The sequence below is a fragment of the Heterodontus francisci genome, chromosome 44, assembly GCF_036365525.1.
Source record: "Heterodontus francisci isolate sHetFra1 chromosome 44, sHetFra1.hap1, whole genome shotgun sequence".
NCBI classification, from domain to species: Eukaryota; Metazoa; Chordata; class Chondrichthyes; order Heterodontiformes; family Heterodontidae; genus Heterodontus; species Heterodontus francisci.
The window spans coordinates 23,948,156-23,972,175 of record NC_090414.1 but is presented as its reverse complement, the minus strand read 5'-3'; the positions used below and the strand labels follow the sequence as shown (position 1 = coordinate 23,972,175).

Below are 24,020 nucleotides of genomic sequence, written 5' to 3'. Positions count from 1 at the left end.
AATAAACAGTGACACTGTACAGTTACACAGTGAGTGATCCTCACCCTGAATAAACAGTGACTCTGTACAGTTACACAGTGAGTGATCCTCACCCTGAATAAACAGTGACTCTGTACAGTTACACAGTGAGTGACCCTCACCCTGAATAAACAGTGACTCTGTACAGTTACACAGTGAGTGATCCTCACCCTGAATAAACAGTGACTCTGTACAGTTACACAGTGAGTCATCCTCACCCTGAATAAACAGTGACTCTGTACAGTTACACAGTGAGTGATCCTCACCCTGAATAAACAGTGACTCTGTACAGTTACACAGTGAGTGATCCTCACTCTGAATAAACAGTGACTCTGTACAGTGACACAGTGAGTGATCCTCACCCAGAATAAACAGTGACTCTGTACATTTACACAGTGAGTGATCCTCACCCTGAATAAACAGTGACTCTGTACAGTTACACAGTGAATGATCCTCACCCTGAATAAACAGTGACTCTGTACAGTTACACAGTGAGTGATCCTCACCCTGAATAAACAGTGACTCTGTACAGTTACACAGTGAATGATCCTCACCCTGAATAAACAGTGACTCTGTACAGTTACACAGTGAGTGATCCTCACCCTGAATAAACAGTGACTCTGTACAGTTACACAGTGAGTGACCCTCACCCTGAATAAACAGTGACTCTGTACAGTTACACAGTGAGTGACCCTCACCCTGAATAAACAGTGACTCTGTACAGTTACACAGTGAGTGATCCTCACCCTGAATAAACAGTGACTCTGTACAGTTACACAGTGAGTGATCCTCACCCTGAATAAACAGTGTCTCTGTACAGTTACACAGTGAGTGACCCTCACCCTGAATAAACAGTGACTCTGTACAGTTACACAGTGAGTGATCCTCACCCTGAATAAACAGTGACTCTGTACAGTTACACAGAGAGTGATCCTCACCCTGAATAAACAGTGACTCTGTACAGTTACACAGTGAGTGACCCTCACCCTGAATAAACAGTGACTCTGTACAGTTACACAGTGAGTGACCCTCACCCAGAATAAACAGTGACTCTGTACAGTTACACAGTGAGTGATCCTCACCCTGAATAAACAGTGACTCTGTACAGTTACACAGTGAGTGTCCCTCACCCTGAATAAACAGTGACTCTGTACAGTTACACAGTGAGTGACCCTCACCCTGAATAAACAGTGACTCTGTACAGTTACACAGTGAGTGATCCTCACCCTGAATAAACAGTGACTCTGTACAGTTACACAGTGAGTGATCCTCACCCTGAATAAACAGTGTCTCTGTACAGTTACACAGTGAGTGACCCTCACCCTGAATAAACAGTGACTCTGTACAGTTACACAGTGAGTGATCCTCACCCTGAATAAACAGTGTCTCTGTACAGTTACACAGTGAGTGACCCTCACCCTGAATAAACAGTGACTCTGTACAGTTACACAGTGAGTGATCCTCACCCTGAATAAACAGTGACTCTGTACAGTTACACAGTGAGTGACCCTCACCCTGAATAAACAGTGACTCTGTACAGTTACACAGTGAGTGACCCTCACCCAGAATAAACAGTGACTCTGTACAGTTACACAGTGAGTGACCCTCACCCTGAATAAACAGTGACTCTGCACAGTTACACAGTGAGTGATCCTCACCCTGAATAAACAGTGACTCTGTACAGTTACACAGTGAATGATCCACACCCTGAATAAACAGTGACTCTGTACAGTTACACAGTGAGTGATCCTCACCCTGAATAAACAGTGACTCTGTACAGTTACACAGTGAGTGACCCTCACCCTGAATAAACAGTGATTCTGTACAGTTACACAGTGAGTGATCCTCACCCTGAATAAACAGTGACTCTGTACAGTTACACAGTGAGTGATCCTCACCCTGAATAAACAGTGACTCTGTACAGTTACACAGTGAGTGATCCTCACCCTGAATAAACAGTGACTCTGTACAGTTACACAGTGAGTGACCCTCACCCAGAATAAACAGTGACTCTGTACAGTTACACAGTGAGTGATCCTCACCCTGAATAAACAGTGACTCTGTACAGTTACACAGTGAGTGACCCTCACCCTGAATAAACAGTGACTCTGTACAGTTACACAGTGAGTGACCCTCACCCTGAATAAACAGTGACTCTGTACAGTTACACAGTGAGTGATCCTCACCCTGAATAAACAGTGACTCTGTACAGTTACACAGTGAGTGATCCTCACCCTGAATAAACAGTGTCTCTGTACAGTTACACAGTGAGTGACCCTCACCCTGAATAAACAGTGACTCTGTACAGTTACACAGTGAGTGATCCTCACCCTGAATAAACAGTGTCTCTGTACAGTTACACAGTGAGTGACCCTCACCCTGAATAAACAGTGACTCTGTACAGTTACACAGTGAGTGATCCTCACCCTGAATAAACAGTGACTCTGTACAGTTACACAGTGAGTGACCCTCACCCTGAATAAACAGTGACTCTGTACAGTTACACAGTGAGTGACCCTCACCCAGAATAAACAGTGACTCTGTACAGTTACACAGTGAGTGATCCTCACCCTGAATAAACAGTGACTCTGTACAGTTACATAGTGAGTGATCCTCACCCTGAATAAACAGTGACTCTGTACAGTTACACAGTGAGTGACCCTCACCCTGAATAAACAGTGACTCTGTACAGTTACACAGTGAGTGATCCTCACCCTGAATAAACAGTGACTCTGTACAGTTACACAGTGAGTGATCCTCACCCTGAATAAACAGTGACTCTGTACAGTTACACAGTGAGTGAACATCACCCTGAATAAACAGTGACTCTGTACAGTTACACAGTGAGTGATCCTCACCCTGAATAAACAGTGACTCTGTACAGTTACACAGTGAGTGACCCTCACCCTGAATAAACAGTGACTCTGTACAGTTACACAGTGAGTGAACATCACCCTGAATAAACAGTGACTCTGTACAGTTACACAGTGAGTGAACATCACCCTGAATAAACAGTGACTCTGTACAGTTACATAGTGAGTGACCCTCACCCTGAATAAACAGTGACTTTGTACAGTTACACAGTGAGTGATCCTTACCCTGAATAAACAGTGACTCTGTACAGTTACACAGTGAGTGAACATCACCCTGAATAAACAGTGACTCTGTACAGTTACACAGTGAGTGATCCTCACCCTGAATAAACAGTGACTCTGTACAGTTACACAGTGAGTGACCCTCACCCTGAATAAACAGTGACTCTGTACAGTTACAGTGAGTGACCCTCACCCTGAATAAACAGTGACTCTGTACAGTTACACAGTGAGTGATCCTCACCCTGAATAAACAGTGACTCTGTACAGTTACACAGTGAGTGATCCTCACCCTGAATAAACAGTGACTCTGTACAGTTACACAGTGAGTGACCCTCACCCTGAATAAACAGTGACTCTGTACAGTTACACAGTGAGTGATCCTCACCCTGAATAAACAGTGACTCTGTACAGTTACACAGTGAGTGACCCTCACCCTGAATAAACAGTGACTCTGTACAGTTACACAGTGAGTGACCCTCACCCTGAATAAACAGTGACTCTGTACAGTTACACAGTGAGTGATCCTCACCCTGAATAAACAGTGACTCTGTACAGTTACACAGTGAGTGACCCTCACCCTGAATAAACAGTGACTCTGTACAGTTACACAGTGAGTGATCCTCACCCTGAATATACAGTGACTCTGTACAGTTACACAGTGAGCGATCCTCACCCTGAATAAACAGTGACTCTGTACAGTTACACAGTGAGTGAACATCACCCTGAATAAACAGTGACTCTGTACAGTTACACAGTGAGTGATCCTCACCCTGAATAAACAGTGACTCTGTACAGTTACACAGTGAGTGAACATCACCCTGAATAAACAGTGACTCTGTACAGTTACACAGTGAGTGATCCTCACCCTGAATAAACAGTGACTCTGTACAGTTACACAGTGAGTGAACATCACCCTGAATAAACAGTGACTCTGTACAGTTACACAGTGAGTGATCCTCACCCTGAATAAACAGTGACTCTGTACAGTTACACAGTGAGTGACCCTCACCCTGAATAAACAGTGATTCTGTACAGTTACAGTGAGTGACCCTCACCCTGAATAAACAGTGACTCTGTACAGTTACACAGTGAGTGACCCTCACCCTGAATAAACAGTGATTCTGTACAGTTACACAGTGAGCGATCCTCACCCTGAATAAACAGTGACTCTGTACAGTTACACAGTGAGTGACCCTCACCCTGAATAAACAGTGACTTTGTACAGTTACACAGTGAGTGAACATCACCCTGAATAAACAGTGACTCTGTACAGTTACACAGTGAGTGATCCTCACCCTGAATAAACAGTGACTCTGTACAGTTACACAGTGAGTGAACATCACCCTGAATAAACAGTGACTCTGTACAGTTACACAGTGAGTGATCCTCACCCTGAATAAACAGTGACTCTGTACAGTTACACAGTGAGTGAACATCACCCTGAATAAACAGTGACTCTGTACAGTTACAGTGAGTGATCCTCACCCTGAATAAACAGTGACTCTGTACAGTTACACAGTGAGTGACCCTCACCCTGAATAAACAGTGATTCTGTACAGTTACACAGTGAGTGATCCTCACCCTGAATAAACAGTGACTCTGTACAGTTACACAGTGAGTGATGCTCACCCTGAATAAACAGTGACTCTGTACAGTTACACAGTGAGTGATCCTCACTCTGAATAAACAGTGACTCTGTACAGTTACACAGTGAGTGATCCTCACCCTGAATAAACAGTGACTCTGTACAGTTACACAGTGAGTGATCCTCACCCTGAATAAACAGTGACTCTGTACAGTTACACAGTGAGTGAACATCACCCTGAATAAACAGTGAATCTGTATAGTTACACAGTGAGTGATCCTCACCCTGAATAAACAGAGACTCTGTACAGTTACACAGTGAGTGATGCTCACCCTGAATAAACAGTGACTCTGTACAGTTACACAGTGAGTGATCCTCACCCTGAATAAACAGTGACTCTGTATAGTTACACAGTGAGTGATCCTCACCCTGAATAAACAGTGACTCTGTACAGTTACACAGTGAGTGACCCTCACCCAGAATAAACAGTGACTCTGTACAGTTACACAGTGAGTGATCCTCACCCTGAATAAACAGTGACTCTGTACAGTTACACAGTGAGTGATCCTCACCCTGAATAAACAGTGACTCTGTACAGTTACACAGTGAGTGACCCTCACCCTGAATAAACAGTGACTCTGTACAGTTACACAGTGAGTGATCCTCACCCTGAATAAACAGTGACTCTGTACAGTTACACAGTGAGTGATCCTCACCCTGAATAAACAGTGACTCTGTACAGTTACACAGTGAGTGACCCTCACCCTGAATAAACAGTGACTCTGTACAGTTACACAGTGAGTGACCCTCACCCTGAATAAACAGTGACTCTGTACAGTTACACAGTGAGTGAACATCACCCTGAATAAACAGTGTCTCTGTACAGTTACACAGTGAGTGAACATCACCCTGAATAAACAGTGACTCTGTACAGTTACACAGTGAGTGATCCTCACCCTGAATAAACAGTGACTCTGTACAGTTACACAGTGAGTGATCCTCACCCTGAATAAACAGTGACTCTGTACAGTTACACAGTGAGTGATCCTCACCCTGAATAAACAGTGTCTCTGTACAGTTACACAGTGAGTGAACATCACCCTGAATAAACAGTGACTCTGTACAGTTACACAGTGAGTGATCCTCACCCTGAATAAACAGTGACTCTGTACAGTTACACAGTGAGTGATCCTCACCCTGAATAAACAGTGACTCTGTACAGTTACACAGTGAGTGATCCACACCCTGAATAAACAGTGACTCTGTACAGTTACACAGTGAGTGATCCTCACCCTGAATAAACAGTGACTCTGTACAGTTACACAGTGAGTGATCCTCACCCTGAATAAACAGTGTCTCTGTACAGTTACACAGTGAGTGAACATCACCCTGAATAAACAGTGACTCTGTACAGTTACACAGTGAGTGATCCTCACCCTGAATAAACAGTGACTCTGTACAGTTACACAGTGAGTGATCCTCACCCTGAATAAACAGTGACTCTGTACAGTTACACAGTGAGTGATCCTCACCCTGAATAAACAGTGACTCTGTACAGTTACACAGTGAGTGATCCTCACCCTGAATAAACAGTGACTCTGTACAGTTACACAGTGAGTGATCCTCACCCTGAATAAACAGTGTCTCTGTACAGTTACACAGTGAGTGAACATCACCCTGAATAAACAGTGACTCTGTACAGTTACACAGTGAGTGATCCTCACCCTGAATAAACAGTGACTCTGTACAGTTACACAGTGAGTGATCCTCACCCTGAATAAACAGTGACTCTGTACAGTTACACAGTGAGTGATCCTCACCCTGAATAAACAGTGACTCTGTACAGTTACACAGTGAGTGATCCTCACCCTGAATAAACAGTGACTCTGTACAGTTACACAGTGAGTGATCCTCACCCTGAATAAACAGTGACTCTGTACAGTTACACAGTGAGTGAACATCACCCTGAATAAACAGTGAATCTGTATAGTTACACAGTGAGTGATCCTCACCCTGAATAAACAGTGACTCTGTACAGTTACACAGTGAGTGATCCTCACCCTGAATAAACAGTGACTCTGTACAGTTACACAGTGAGTGATCCTCACCCTGAATAAACAGAGACTCTGTATAGTTACACAGTGAGTGATCCTCACCCTGAATAAACAGTGACTCTGTACAGTTACACAGTGAGTGACCCTCACCCTGAATAAACAGTGACTCTGTACAGTTACACAGTGAGTGATCCTCACCCTGAATAAACAGTGACTCTGTACAGTTACACAGTGAGTGATCCTCACCCTGAATAAACAGTGACTCTGTACAGTTACACAGTGAGTGAACATCACCCTGAATAAACAGTGAATCTGTATAGTTACACAGTGAGTGATCCTCACCCTGAATAAACAGAGACTCTGTACAGTTACACAGTGAGTGATCCTCACCCTGAATAAACAGTGACTCTGTACAGTTACACAGTGAGTGACCCTCACCCTGAATAAACAGTGACTCTGTACAGTTACACAGTGAGTGATCCTCACCCTGAATAAACAGTGACTCTGTACAGTTACACAGTGAGTGATCCTCACCCTGAATAAACAGTGACTCTGTACAGTTACACAGTGAGTGAACATCACCCTGAATAAACAGTGAATCTGTATAGTTACACAGTGAGTGATCCTCACCCTGAATAAACAGTGACTCTGTACAGTTACACAGTGAGTGATCCTCACCCTGAATAAATAGTGACTCTGTACAGTTACACAGTGAGTGACCCTCACCCTGAATAAACAGTGACTCTGTACAGTTACATAGTGAGTGATCCTCACCCTGAATAAACAGTGACTCTGCACAGTTACACAGTGAGTGATCCTCACACTGAATAAACAGTGACTCTGTACAGTTAAACAGTGAGTGATCCTCACCCTGAATAAACAGTGACTCTGTACAGTTAAACAGTGAGTGATCCTCACCCTGAATAAACAGTGACTCTGTACAGTTACACAGTGAGTGATCCTCACCCTGAATAAACAGAGACTCTGTACAGTTACACAGTGAGTGATGCTCACCCTGAATAAACAGTGACTCTGTACAGTTACACAGTGAGTGACCCTCACCCTGAATAAACAGTGACTCTGTACAGTTACACAGTGAGTGAACATCACCCTGAATAAATAGTGACTCTGTACAGTTACACAGTGAGTGATCCTCACCCTGAATAAACAGTGACTCTGTACAGTTACACAGTGAGTGATCCTCACCCTGAATATACAGTGACTCTGTACAGTTACACAGTGAGTGATCCTCACCCTGAATAAACAGTGACTCTGTACAGTTACACAGTGAGTGATCCTCACCCTGAATAAACAGTGACTCTGTACAGTTACACAGTGAGTGATCCTCACCCTGAATAAACAGTGACTCTGTACAGTTACACAGTGAGTGATCCTCACCCTGAATAAACAGTGACTCTGTACAGTTACATAGTGAGTGATCCTCACCCTGAATAAACAGTGACTCTGTACAGTTACACAGTGAGTGATCCTCACCCTGAATAAACAGTGACTCTGTACAGTTACACAGTGAGTGATCCTCACCCTGAATAAACAGTGACTCTGTACAGTTACACAGTGAGTGATCCTCACCCTGAATAAAGAGTGACTCTGTACATTTACACAGTGAGTGATCCTCACCCTGAATAAACAGTGACTCTGTACATTTACACAGTGAGTGATCCTCACCCTGAATAAACAGTGACTCTGTACAGTTACACAGTGAGTGACCCTCACCCTGAATAAACAGTGACTCTGTACAGTTACACTGTGAGTGATCCTCACCCTGAATAAACAGTGACTCTGTACAGTTACACAGTGAGTGATCCTCACCCAGAATAAACAGTGACTCTGTACAGTTACACAGTGAGTGACACTCACCCTGAATAAACAGTGACTCTGTACTGTTACACAGTGAGTGATCCTCACCCTGAATAAAGAGTGACTCTGTACATTTACACAGTGAGTGATCCTTACCCTGAATAAACAGTGACTCTGTACAGTTACACAGTGAGTGATCCTCACCCTGAATAAACAGTGACTCTGTACAGTTACATAGTGAGTGATCCTCACCCTGAATAAACAGTGACTCTGTACAGTTACACAGTGAGTGACCCTCACCCTGAATAAACAGTGACTCTGTACAGTTACACAGTGAGTGATCCTCACCCTGAATAAACAGTGACTCTGTACAGTTACACAGTGAGTGACCCTCACCCTGAATAAACAGTGACTCTGTACAGTTACACAGTGAGCGATCCTCACCCTGAATAAACAGTGACTCTGTACAGTTACACAGTGAGTGACCCTCACCCTGAATAAACAGTGACTCTGTACAGTTACACAGTGAGTGATCCTCACCCTGAATAAACAGTGACTCTGTACAGTTACACAGTGAGTGATCCTCACCCTGAATAAACAGTGACTCTGTACAGTTACACAGTGAGTGACCCTCACCCTGAATAAACAGTGACTCTGTACAGTTACATAGTGAGTGATCCTCACCCTGAATAAACAGTGACTCTGTACAGTTACACAGTGAGTGACCCTCACCCTGAATAAACAGTGACTCTGTACAGTTACACAGTGAGTGATCCTCACCCTGAATAAACAGTGACTCTGTACATTTACACAGTGAGTGATCCTCACCCTGAATAAACAGTGACTCTGTACAGTTACACAGTGAGTGATCCTCACCCTGAATAAACAGAGACTCTGTACAGTTACATAGTGAGTGATCCTCACCCTGAATAAACAGTGACTCTGTACAGTTACACAGTGAGTGACCCTCACCCTGAATAAACAGTGACTCTGTACAGTTACACAGTGAGTGATCCTCACCCTGAATAAACAGTGACTCTGTACAGTTACACAGTGAGTGATCATCACCCTGAATAAACAGTGACTCTGTACAGTTCCACAGTGAGTGATCCTCACCCTGAATAAACAGTGACTCTGTACAGTTCCACAGTGAGTGACCCTCACCCTGAATAAACAGTGACTCTGTACAGTTACACAGTGAGTGATCATCACCCTGAATAAACAGTGACTCTGTACAGTTACACAGTGAGTGATCCTTACCCTGCTGAATAAACAGTGACTCTGTACAGTTACACAGTGAATGATCATCACCCTGAATAAACAGTGACTCTGTACAGTTACACAGTGAATGATCATCACCCTGAATAAACAGTGACTCTGTACAGTTACACAGTGAGTGATCCTTACCCTGAATAAACAGGGACTCTGTACAGTTACACAGTGAGTGATCCTCACCCTGAATAAACAGTGACTCTGTACAGTTACACAGTGAGTGATCCTCACTCTGAATAAACAGTGACTCTGTACAGTTACACAGTGAGTGACCCTCACCCTGAATAAACAGTGACTCTGTACAGTTACACAGTGAGTGACCCTCACCCTGAATAAACAGTGACTCTGTACAGTTACACAGTGAGTGATCCTCACCCTGAATAAACAGAGACTCTGTACAGTTACACAGTGAGTGACCCTCACCCTGAATAAACAGTGACTCTGTACAGTTACACAGTGAATGATCCTCACCCTGAATAAACAGTGACTCTGTACTGTTACACAATGACTGATTCTCACCCTGAATAAACAGTGACTCTGTACAGTTACACAGTGAGTGATCCTCACCCTGAATAAACAGTGACTCTGTACAGTTACACAGTGAGTGACCCTCACCCTGAATAAACAGTGACTCTGTACAGTTACACAGTGAGTGACCCTCACCCTGAATAAACAGTGACTCTGTACAGTTACACAGTGAGTGACCCTCACCCTGAATAAACAGTGACTCTGTACAGTTACACAGTGAGTGATCATCACCCTGAATAAACAGTGACTCTACACAGTTACACAGTGAGTGACCCTCACCCTGAATAAACAGTGACTCTGTACAGTTACACAGTGAGTGATCCTCACCCTGAATAAAGTGACTCTGTACAGTTACACAGTGAGTGATCCTCACCCTGAATAAACAGTGACTCTGTACAGTTACACAGTGAGTGACCCTCACCCTGAATAAACAGTGACTCTGTACAGTTACACAGTGAGTGATCCTCACCCTGAATAAACAGTGACTCTACACAGTTACACAGTGAGTGACCCTCACCCTGAATAAACAGTGACTCTGTACATTTACACAGTGAGTGATCCTCACCCTGAATAAACAGTGACTCTGTACAGTTACACAGTGAGAGATCCTCACCCTGAATAAACAGTGACTCTACACAGTTACACAGTGAGTGACCCTCACCCTGAATAAACAGTGACTCTGTACAGTTACACAGTGAGTGACCCTCACCCTGAATAAACAGTGACTCTGTACAGTTACACAGTGAGTGATCCTCACCCTGAATAAACAGTGACTCTGTACAGTTACACAGTGAGTGATCCTCACCCTGAATAAACAGTGACTCTGTACAGTTACACAGTGAGTGATCATCACCCTGAATAAACAGTGACTCTACACAGTTACACAGTGAGTGACCCTCACCCTGAATAAACAGTGACTCTGTACAGTTACACAGTGAGTGATCCTCACCCTGAATAAACAGTGACTCTGTACAGTTACACAGTGAGTGATCCTCACCCTGAATAAACAGTGACTCTGTACAGTTACACAGTGAGTGATCCTCACCCTGAATAAACAGTGACTCTACACAGTTACACAGTGAGTGACCCTCACCCTGAATAAACAGTGACTCTGTACAGTTACACAGTGAGTGATCCTCACCCTGAATAAACAGTGACTCTGTACAGTTACACAGTGAGTGATCCTCACCCTGAATAAACAGTGACTCTACACAGTTACACAGTGAGTGACCCTCACCCTGAATAAACAGTGACTCTGTACAGTTACACAGTGAGTGATCCTCACCCTGAATAAACAGTGACTCTGTACAGTTACACAGAGAGTGACCCTCACCCTGAATAAACAGTGACTCTGTACAGTTACATAGTGAGTGACCCTCACCCTGAATAAACAGTGACTCTGTACAGTTACACAGTGAGTGACCCTCACCCTGAATAAACAGTGACTCTGTACAGTTACACAGTGAGTGATCCTCACCCTGAATAAACAGTGACTCTGTACAGTTACACAGAGAGTGACCCTCACCCTGAATAAACAGTGACTCTGTACAGTTACACAGAGAGTGACCCTCACCCTGAATAAACGGTGACTCTACACAGTTACACAGTGAGTGATCCTCAGCCTGAATAAACAGTGACTCTGTACAGTTACACAGTGAATGATCCTCACCCTGAATAAACAGTGACTCTGTACAGTTACACAGTGAATGATCCTCACCCTGAATAAACAGTGACTCTGTACAGTTACATAGTGAGTGACCCTCAACCTGAATAAACAGTGACTCTGTACAGTTACACAGTGAGTGACCCTCACCCTGAATAAACAGGGACTCTGTACAGTTACACAGTGAGTGATCCTCACCCTGAATAAACAGTGACTCTGTACAGTTACACAGTGAGTGATCCTCACCCTGAATAAACAGTGACTCTGTACAGTTACACAGTGAGTGATCCTCACCCTGAATAAACAGTGACTCTGTACAGTTACACAGTGAGTGACCCTCACCCTGAATAAACAGTGACTCTGTACAGTTACACAGTGAGTGATCCTCACCCTGAATAAACAGTGACTCTACACAGTTACACAGTGAGTGATCCTCAGCCTGAATAAACAGTGACTCTGTACAGTTACACAGTGAATGATCCTCACCCTGAATAAACAGTGACTCTACACAGTTACACAGTGAGTGATCCTCAGCCTGAATAAACAGTGACTCTGTACAGTTACACAGTGAGTGATCCTCACCCTGAATAAACAGTGACTCTGTACAGTTACACAGTGAATGATCCTCACCCTGAATAAACAGTGACTCTGTACAGTTACATAGTGAGTGACCCTCACCCTGAATAAACAGTGACTCTGTACAGTTACACAGTGAATGATCCTCACCCTGAATAAACAGTGACTCTGTACAGTTACACAGTGAATGATCCTCACCCTGAATAAACAGTGACTCTGTACAGTTACATAGTGAGTGACCCTCACCCTGAATAAACAGTGACTCTGTACAGTTACATAGTGAATGATCCTCACCCTGAATAAACAGTGACTCTGTACAGTTACACAGTGAGTGATCCTCACCCTGAATAAACAGTGACTCTGTACAGTTACACAGTGAGTGATCCTCACCCTGAATAAACAGGGACTCTGTACAGTTACACAGTGAGTGACCCTCACCCTGAATAAACAGTGACTCTGTACAGTTACACAGTGAATGATCCTCACCCTGAATAAACAGTGACTCTGTACAGTTACACAGTGAGTGATCCTTACCCTGAATAAACAGTGACTCTGTACAGTTACACAGTGAGTGATCCTCAGCCTGAATAAACAGTGACTCTGTACAGTTACACAGTGAATGATCCTCACCCTGAATAAACAGTGACTCTGTACAGTTACACAGTGAGTGATCCTCACCCTGAATAAACAGGGACTCTGTACAGTTACACAGTGAGTGACCCTCACCCTGAATAAACAGTGACTCTGTACAGTTACACAGTGAATGATCCTCACCCTGAATAAACAGTGACTCTGTACAGTTACACAGTGAGTGATCCTCACCCTGAATAAACAGGGACTCTGTACAGTTACACAGTGAGTGATCCTCACCCTGAATAAACAGTGACTCTGTACAGTTACACAGAGAGTGATCCTCACCCTGAATAAACAGTGACTCTACACAGTTACACAGTGAGTGATCCTCAGCCTGAATAAACAGTGACTCTGTACAGTTACACAGTGAATGATCCTCACCCTGAATAAACAGTGACTCTGTACAGTTACACAGTGAGTGATCCTCACCCTGAATAAACAGGGACTCTGTACAGTTACACAGTGAGTGATCCTCACCCTGAATAAACAGTGACTCTGTACAGTTACACAGAGAGTGATCCTTACCCTGAATAAACAGTGACTCTGTACAGTTACACAGTGAGTGATCCTCACCCTGAATAAACAGTGACTCTGTACAGTTACACAGTGAGTGATCCTTACCCTGAATAAACAGTGACTCTGTACAGTTACACAGTGAGTGATCCTCACCCTGAATAAACAGTGACTCTGTACAGTTACACAGTGAATGATCCTCACCCTGAATAAACAGTGACTCTGTACAGTTACACAGTGAATGATCCTCACCCTGAATAAACAGTGACTCTGTACAGTTACACAGTGAGTGATCCTCACCCTGAATAAACAGGGACTCTGTACAGTTACACAGTGAGTGATCCTCACCCTGAATAAACAGTGACTCTGTACAGTTACACAGAGAGTGATCCTTACCCTGAATAAACAGTGACTCTGTACAGTTACACAGTGAGTGATCCTCACCCTGAATAAACAGTGACTCTGTACAGTTACACAGTGAGTGATCCTTACCCTGAATAAACAGTGACTCTGTACAGTTACACAGTGAGTGATCCTCACCCTGAATAAACAGTGACTCTGTACAGTTACACAGTGAATGATCCTCACCCTGAATAAACAGTGACTCTGTACAGTTACACAGTGAGTGATCCTCACCCTGAATAAACAGTGACTCTACACAGTTACACAGTGAGTGATCCTCAGCCTGAATAAACAGTGACTCTGTACAGTTACACAGTGAGTGACCCTCACCCTGAATAAACAGTGACTCTGTACGGTTACACAGTGAATGATCCTCACCCTGAATAAACAGTGACTCTGTACAGTTACACAGTGAGTGATCCTCACCATGAATAAACAGTGACTCTGTACAGTTACACAGTGAGTGATCCTCACCCTGAATAAACAGTGACTCTGTACAGTTACACAGTGAGTGATCCTCACCCTGAATAAACAGTGACTCTGTACAGTTACACAGTGAGTGACCCTCACCCTGAATAAACAGTGATTCTGTACATTTACACAGTGAGTGATCCTCACCCTGAATAAACAGTGACTCTGTACTGTTACACAGTGAGTGACCCTCACCCTGAATAAACAGTGACTCTGTACAGTTACACAGTGAGTGATCCTCACCCTGAATAAACAGTGGCTCTGTACAGTTACACAGTGAGTGATCCTCACCCTGAATAAACAGTGACTCTGTACAGTTACACAGTGAGTGATCCTCACCCTGAATAAACAGTGACTCTGTACAGTTACACAGTGAGTGATCATCACCCTGAATAAACAGTGACTCTGTACAGTTACACAGTGAGTGACCCTCACCCTGAATAAACAGTGACTCTGTACAGTTACACAGTGAGTGATCCTCACCCTGAATAAACAGTGACTCTGTACAGTTACACAGTGAGTGATCCTCACCCTGAATAAACAGTGACTCTGTACAGTTACACAGTGAGTGATCCTCACCCTGAATAAACAGTGATTCTGTACAGTTACACAGTGAGTGATCCTCACCCTGAATAAACAGTGACTCTGTACAGTTACACAGTGAGTGACCCTCACCCTGAATAAACAGTGACTCTGTACAGTTACACAGTGAGTGACCCTCACCCTGAATAAACAGTGACTCTGTACAGTTACACAGTGAGTGATCCTCACTCTGAATAAACAGTGACTCTGTACAGTTACACAGTGAGTGATCCTTACCCTGAATAAACAGTGACTCTGTACAGTTACACAGTGAGTGATCCTCACCCTGAATAAACAGTGACTCTACACAGTTACACAGTGAGTGACCCTCACCCTGAATAAACAGTGACTCTGTACAGTTACACAGTGAGTGATCCTCACCCTGAATAAACAGTGACTCTACACAGTTACACAGTGAGTGACCCTCACCCTGAATAAACAGTGACTCTGTACAGTTACACAGCGAGTGACCCTCACCCTGAATAAACAGTGACTCTGTACAGTTACACAGTGAGTGATCCTCACCCTGAATAAACAGTGACTCTGTACAGTTACACAGAGAGTGATCCTCACCCTGAATAAACAGTGACTCTACACAGTTACACAGTGAGTGATCCTCAGCCTGAATAAACAGTGACTCTGTACAGTTACACAGTGAATGATCCTCACCCTGAATAAACAGTGACTCTGTACAGTTACACAGTGAGTGATCCTCACCCTGAATAAACAGGGACTCTGTACAGTTACACAGTGAGTGATCCTCACCCTGAATAAACAGTGACTCTGTACAGTTACACAGAGAGTGATCCTTACCCTGAATAAACAGTGACTCTGTACAGTTACACAGTGAGTGATCCTCACCCTGAATAAACAGTGACTCTGTACAGTTACACAGTGAGTGATCCTTACCCTGAATAAACAGTGACTCTGTACAGTTACACAGTGAGTGATCCTCACCCTGAATAAACAGTGACTCTGTACAGTTACACAGTGAATGATCCTCACCCTGAATAAACAGTGACTCTGTACAGTTACACAGTGAATGATCCTCACCCTGAATAAACAGTGACTCTGTACAGTTACACAGTGAGTGATCCTCACCCTGAATAAACAGGGACTCTGTACAGTTACACAGTGAGTGATCCTCACCCTGAATAAACAGTGACTCTGTACAGTTACACAGAGAGTGATCCTTACCCTGAATAAACAGTGACTCTGTACAGTTACACAGTGAGTGATCCTCACCCTGAATAAACAGTGACTCTGTACAGTTACACAGTGAGTGATCCTTACCCTGAATAAACAGTGACTCTGTACAGTTACACAGTGAGTGATCCTCACCCTGAATAAACAGTGACTCTGTACAGTTACACAGTGAATGATCCTCACCCTGAATAAACAGTGACTCTGTACAGTTACACAGTGAGTGATCCTCACCCTGAATAAACAGTGACTCTACACAGTTACACAGTGAGTGATCCTCAGCCTGAATAAACAGTGACTCTGTACAGTTACACAGTGAGTGACCCTCACCCTGAATAAACAGTGACTCTGTACGGTTACACAGTGAATGATCCTCACCCTGAATAAACAGTGACTCTGTACAGTTACACAGTGAGTGATCCTCACCATGAATAAACAGTGACTCTGTACAGTTACACAGTGAGTGATCCTCACCCTGAATAAACAGTGACTCTGTACAGTTACACAGTGAGTGATCCTCACCCTGAATAAACAGTGACTCTGTACAGTTACACAGTGAGTGATCCTCACCCTGAATAAACAGTGACTCTGTACAGTTACACAGTGAGTGACCCTCACCCTGAATAAACAGTGACTCTGTACAGTTACACAGTGAGTGATCCTCACCCTGAATAAACAGTGACTCTGTACAGTTACACAGTGAGTGATCCTCACCCTGAATAAACAGTGACTCTGTACAGTTACACAGTGAGTGATCCTCACCCTGAATAAACAGTGACTCTGTACAGTTACACAGTGAGTGATCCTCACCCTGAATAAACAGTGACTCTGTACAGTTACACAGTGAGTGATCCTCACCCTGAATAAACAGTGACTCTGTACAGTTACACAGTGAGTGATCCTCACCCTGAATAAACAGTGACTCTGTACAGTTACACAGTGAGTGATCCTCACCCTGAATAAACAGTGACTCTGTACAGTTACACAGTGAGTGACCCTCACCCTGAATAAACAGTGACTCTGTACAGTTACACAGTGAGTGATCCTCACCCTGAATAAACAGTGACTCTGTACAGTTACACAGTGAGTGATCCTCACCCTGAATAAACAGTGACTCTGTACAGTTACACAGTGAGTGACCCTCACCCTGAATAAACAGTGACTCTGTACAGTTACACAGTGAGTGACCCTCACCCTGAATAAACAGTGACTCTGTACAGTTACACAGTGAGTGATCCTCACCCTGAATAAACAGTGACTCTGTACAGTTACACAGTGAGTGACCCTCACCCTGAATAAACAGTGACTCTGTACAGTTACACAGTGAGTGACCCTCACCCTGAATAAACAGTGACTCTGTACAGTTACACAGTGAGCGATCCTCACCCTGAATAAACAGTGACTCTGTACAGTTACACAGTGAGTGACCCTTACCCTGAATAAACAGTGACTCTGTACAGTTACACAGTGAGTGACCATCACCCTGAATAAACAGTGACTCGGTACAGTTACACAGTGAGTGACCCTCACCCTGAATAAACAGTGACTCTGTACAGTTACACAGTGAGTGATCCTCACCCTGAATAAACAGTGACTCTGTACAGTTACACAGTGAGTGACCCTCACCCTGAATAAACAGTGACTCTGTACAGTTACACAGTGAGTGACATTCACCCTGAATAAACAGTGACTCTGTACAGTTACACAGTGAGTGATTCTCACCCTGAATAAACAGTGACTCTGTACAGTTACACAGTGAGTGATCCTCACCCTGAATAAACAGTGACTCTGTACAGTTACACAGTGAGTGACCCTCACCCTGAATAAACAGTGACTCTGTACAGTTACACAGTGAGTGACCCTCACCCTGAATAAACAGTGACTCTGTACAGTTACACAGTGAGCGATCCTCACCCTGAATAAACAGTGACTCTGTACAGTTACACAGTGAGTGACCCTTACCCTGAATAAACAGTGACTCTGTACAGTTACACAGTGAGTGACCCTCACCCTGAATAAACAGTGACTCTGTACAGTTACACAGTGAGTGATCCTCACCCTGAATAAACAGTGACTCTGTACAGTTACACAGTGAGTGACCCTCACCCTGAATAAACAGTGACTCTGTACAGTTACACAGTGAGCGATCCTCACCCTGAATAAACAGTGACTCTGTACAGTTACACAGTGAGTGATCCTCACCCTGAATAAACAGTGATTCTGTACAGTTACACAGTGAGTGACCCTCACCCTGAATAAACAGTGACTCTGTACAGTTACACAGTGAGCGATCCTCACCCTGAATAAACAGTGACTCTGTACAGTTACACAGTGAGTGACCCTCACCCTGAATAAACAGTGACTCTGTACAATTACACAGTGAGTGACCCTCACCCTGAATAAACAGTGACTCTGTACAGTTACACAGTGAGTGATCCTCACTCTGAATAAACAGTGACTCTGTACAGTTACACAGTGAGTGACCCTCACCCTGAATAAACAGTGACTCTGTACAATTACACAGTGAGTGACCCTCACCCTGAATAAACAGTGACTCTGTACAGTTACACAGTGAGTGATCATCACCCTGAATAAACAGTGACTCTACACAGTTACACAGTGAGTGATCCTCACCCTGAATAAACAGTGACTCTGTACAGTTACACAGTGAGTGACCCTCACCCTGAATAAACAGTGACTCTGTACAGTTACACATTGAGTGATCCTCACTCTGAATAAACAGTGACTCTGTACAGTTACACAGTGAGTGACCCTCACCCTGAATAAACAGTGACTCTGTACAATTACACAGTGAGTGACCCTCACCCTGAATAAACAGTGACTCTGTACAGTTACACAGTGAGTGATCATCACCCTGAATAAACAGTGACTCTACACAGTTACACAGTGAGTGATCCTCACCCTGAATAAACAGTGACTCTGTACAGTTACACAGTGAGTGATCCTCACCCTGAATAAACAGTGACTCTGTACAGTTACACAGTGAGTGACCCTCACCCTGAATAAACAGTGACTCTGTACAGTTACACAGTGAGTGACCCTCACCCTGAATAAACAGTGACTCTGTACAGTTACACAGTGAGTGACCCTCACCCTGAATAAACAGTGACTCTGTACAGTTACACAGTGAGTGATCCTCACCCTGAATTAACAGTGACTCTGTACAGTTACACAGTGAGTGACCCTCACCCTGAATAAACAGTGACTCTGTACAGTTACAGTGAGTGATCATCACCCTGAATAAACAGTGACTCTGTACAGTTACACAGTGAGTGATCCTCACCCTGAATAAACAGTGACTCTGTACAGTTACACAGTGAGTGACCCTCACCCTGAATAAACGGTGACTCTGTACAGTTACACAGTGAGTGATCCTCACCCTGAATAAACAGTGACTCTGTACATTTACACAGTGAATGATCCTCACCCTGAATAAACAGTGACTCTGTACATTTACACAGTGAATGATCCTCACCCTGAATAAACAGTGACTCTGTACAGTTACACAGTGAGTGATCCTCACCCTGAATAAACAGTGACTCTGTACAGTTACACAGTGAGTGACCCTCACCCTGAATAAACAGTGACTCTGTACAGTTACACAGTGCGTGATCCTCACCCTGAATAAACAGTGACTCTGTACAGTTACACAGTGAGCGATCCTCACCCTGAATAAACAGTGACTCTGTACAGTTACACAGTGAGTGACCCTTACCCTGAATAAACAGTGACTCTGTACAGTTACACAGTGAGTGACCATCACCCTGAATAAACAGTGACTCGGTACAGTTACACAGTGAGCGATCCTCACCCTGAATAAACAGTGACTCTGTACAGTTACACAGTGAGTGACCCTTACCCTGAATAAACAGTGACTCTGTACAGTTACACAGTGAGTGATCCTCACCCTGAATAAACAGTGACTCTGTACAGTTACACAGTGAGTGACCCTCACCCTGAATAAACAGTGACTCTGTACAGTTACACAGTGAGTGACCCTCACCCTGAATAAACAGTGACTCTGTACAGTTACACAGTGAGCGATCCTCACCCTGAATAAACAGTGACTCTGTACAGTTACACAGTGAGTGACCCTTACCCTGAATAAACAGTGACTCTGTACAGTTACACAGTGAGTGATCCTCACCCTGAATAAACAGTGACTCTGCACAGTTACACAGCGAGTGACCCACACCCTGAATAAACAGTGACTCTGTACAGTTACACAGTGAGTGATCCTCACCCTGAATAAACAGTGACTCTGTACAGTTACACAGCGAGTGACCCACACCCTGAATAAACAGTGACTCTGTACAGTTACACAGTGAGTGATCCTCACCCTGAATAAACAGTGACTCTGCACAGTTACACAGCGAGTGACCCACACCCTGAATAAACAGTGACTCTGTACAGTTACACAGTGAGTGACCCTCACCCTGAATAAACAGTGACTCTGTACAGTTACACAGTGAGTGATCCTCACCCTGAATAAACAGTGACTCTGTACAGTTACACAGTGAGTGACCCTCACCCTGAATAAACAGTGACTCTGTACAGTTACACAGCGAGTGACCCACACCCTGAATAAACAGTGACTCTGTACAGTTACACAGTGAGTGACCCTCACCCTGAATAAACAGTGACTCTGTACAGTTACACAGTGAGCGATCCTCACCCTGAATAAACAGTGACTCTGTACAGTTACACAGTGAGTGACCCTTACCCTGAATAAACAGTGACTCTGTACAGTTACACAGTGAGTGATCCTCACCCTGAATAAACAGTGACTCTGCACAGTTACACAGCGAGTGACCCACACCCTGAATAAACAGTGACTCTGTACAGTTACACAGTGAGTGATCCTCACCCTGAATAAACAGTGACTCTGTACAGTTACACAGCGAGTGACCCACACCCTGAATAAACAGTGACTCTGTACAGTTACACAGTGAGTGATCCTCACCCTGAATAAACAGTGACTCTGCACAGTTACACAGCGAGTGACCCACACCCTGAATAAACAGTGACTCTGTACAGTTACACAGTGAGTGACCCTCACCCTGAATAAACAGTGACTCTGTACAGTTACACAGTGAGTGATCCTCACCCTGAATAAACAGTGACTCTGTACAGTTACACAGTGAGTGACCCTCACCCTGAATAAACAGTGACTCTGTACAGTTACACAGTGAGCGATCCTCACCCTGAATAAACAGTGACTCTGTACAGTTACACAGTGAGTGATCCTCACCCTGAATAAACAGTGACTCTGTACTGTTACACAGTGAGTGACCCTCACCCTGAATAAACAGTGACTCTGTACAGTTACACAGTGAGTGATCCTCACCCTGAATAAACAGTGACTCTGTACAGTTACACAGTGAGTGACCCTCACCCTGAATAAACAGTGACTCTGTACAGTTACACAGTGAGTGACCCTCACCCTGAATAAACAGTGACTCTGTACAGTTACACAGTGAGTGATCATCACCCTGAATAAACAGTGACTCTACACAGTTACACAGTGAGTGATCCTCACCCTGAATAAACAGTGACTCTGTACAGTTACACAGTGAGTGACCCTCACCCTGAATAAACAGTGACTCTGTACAGTTACACAGTGAGTGATCCTCACCCTGAATAAACAGTGACTCTGTACAGTTACACAGTGAGTGACCCTCACCCTGAATAAACAGTGACTCTGTACAGTTACACAGTGAGTGACCCTCACCCTGAATAAACAGTGACTCTGTACAGTTACACAGTGAGTGATCCTCACCCTGAATAAACAGTGACTCTGTACAGTTACACAGTGAGTGATCCTCACCCTGAATAAACAGTGACTCTGTACAGTTACACAGTGAGTGATCCTCACCCTGAATAAACAGTGACTCTGTACAGTTACACAGTGAGTGACCCTCACCCTGAATAAACAGTGACTCTGTACAGTTACACAGTGAGTGATCCTTACCCTGAATAAACAGTGACTCTGTACATTTACACAGTGAGTGATCCTTACCCTGAATAAACAGTGACTCTGTACAGTTACACAGTGAGTGATCCTCACCCTGAATAAACAGTGACTCTGTACAGTTACACAGTGAGTGATCCTCACCCTGAATAAACAGTGACTCTACACAGTTACACAGTGAGTGATCCTCACCCTGAATAAACAGTGACTCTGTACAGTTACAGTGAGTGATCCTCACCATGAATAAACAGTGACTCTGTACAGTTACACAGTGAGTGACCATCACTCTGAATAAACAGTGACTCTACACAGTTACACAGTGAGTGATCCTCACCCTGAATAAACAGTGACTCTGTACAGTTACACAGTGAGTGACCCTCACCCTGAATAAACAGCGACTCTGTACTGTTACACAGTGAGTGATCCTCACCCTGAATAAACAGTGACTCTGTACAGTTACACAGTGAGTGACCCTCACCCTGAATAAACAGCGACTCTGTACAGTTACACAGTGAGTGATCCTCACCCTGAATAAACAGTGACTCTGTACAGTTACACAGTGAGTGATCCTCACTCTGAATAAACAGTGACTCTGTACAGTTACACAGTGAGTGACCCTCACCCTGAATAAACAGTGACTCTGTACAGTTACACAGTGAGTGATCCTCACCCTGAATAAACAGTGACTCTGTACAGTTACACAGTGAGTGATCCTCACCCTGAATAAACAGTGACTCTGTACTGTTACACAGTGAGTGACCCTCACCCTGAATAAACAGTGACTCTGTACAGTTACACAGTGAGTGATCCTCACCCTGAATAAACAGTGACTCTGTACAGTTACACAGTGAGTGATCCTCACTCTGAATAAACAGTGACTCTGTACAGTTACACAGTGAGTGACCCTCACCCTGAATAAACAGTGACTCTGTACAGTTACACAGTGAGTGATCCTCAATCTGAATAAACAGTGACTCTGTACAGTTACACAGTGAGTGATCCTCACCCTGAATAAACAGTGACTCTGTACAGTTACACAGTGAGTGATCCTCACTCTGAATAAACAGTGACTCTGTACAGTTACACAGTGAGTGACCCTCACCCTGAATAAACAGTGACTCTGTACAGTTACACAGTGAGCTAATGAAGTTATGTTAAACCTTTATAAATCACTGGGTTCTCCCCCAGCTGGAGAATTGAGTCCAATTCCGGACCCCGCACTTTCAGAAGGATATCAAGGCCTTGGAGAGGTTGCGGAGGAGATTTACTGGAATGGTCCCAGGGATGAGGGACTTCAGTTAATGTGGAGAGACTGGGAGAAGCTGGGATTGTTCTCCTTAGAGCAGAGAAGGTTAAGGGAGAGATTTAATCGAGACGTTCAAAATCAGGAAGGGTTTTGCTGGAGTAAATAAGGAGAAACTGTTTCCAGTGGCAGGAGGGTCGGTAACCAGAGAGACACAGATTGAAGAGAATTGGGGAAAGAACCAGAGGGGGAGATGAGGAGAATTTTTTTTACACAGTGAGTTGTTGTGATCTGGAACGCGCTGCCTGAAAGGGCGGTGGAAGCAGATTCAATAGTAACTTTCAAAAGGGGAATTGGATAAATAGTTGAAAA

General features: G+C 44.0%; 1 protein-coding gene across 1 annotated transcript in view; it reads right to left on the bottom strand.

Moving 5' to 3' along the window:
- LOC137355843 (serine/threonine-protein kinase D3-like) overlaps window positions 1–24,020 on the bottom strand; it is a 94,097-nt gene that overhangs the window by 38,263 nt on the left and 31,814 nt on the right. The window lies entirely within an intron of this gene.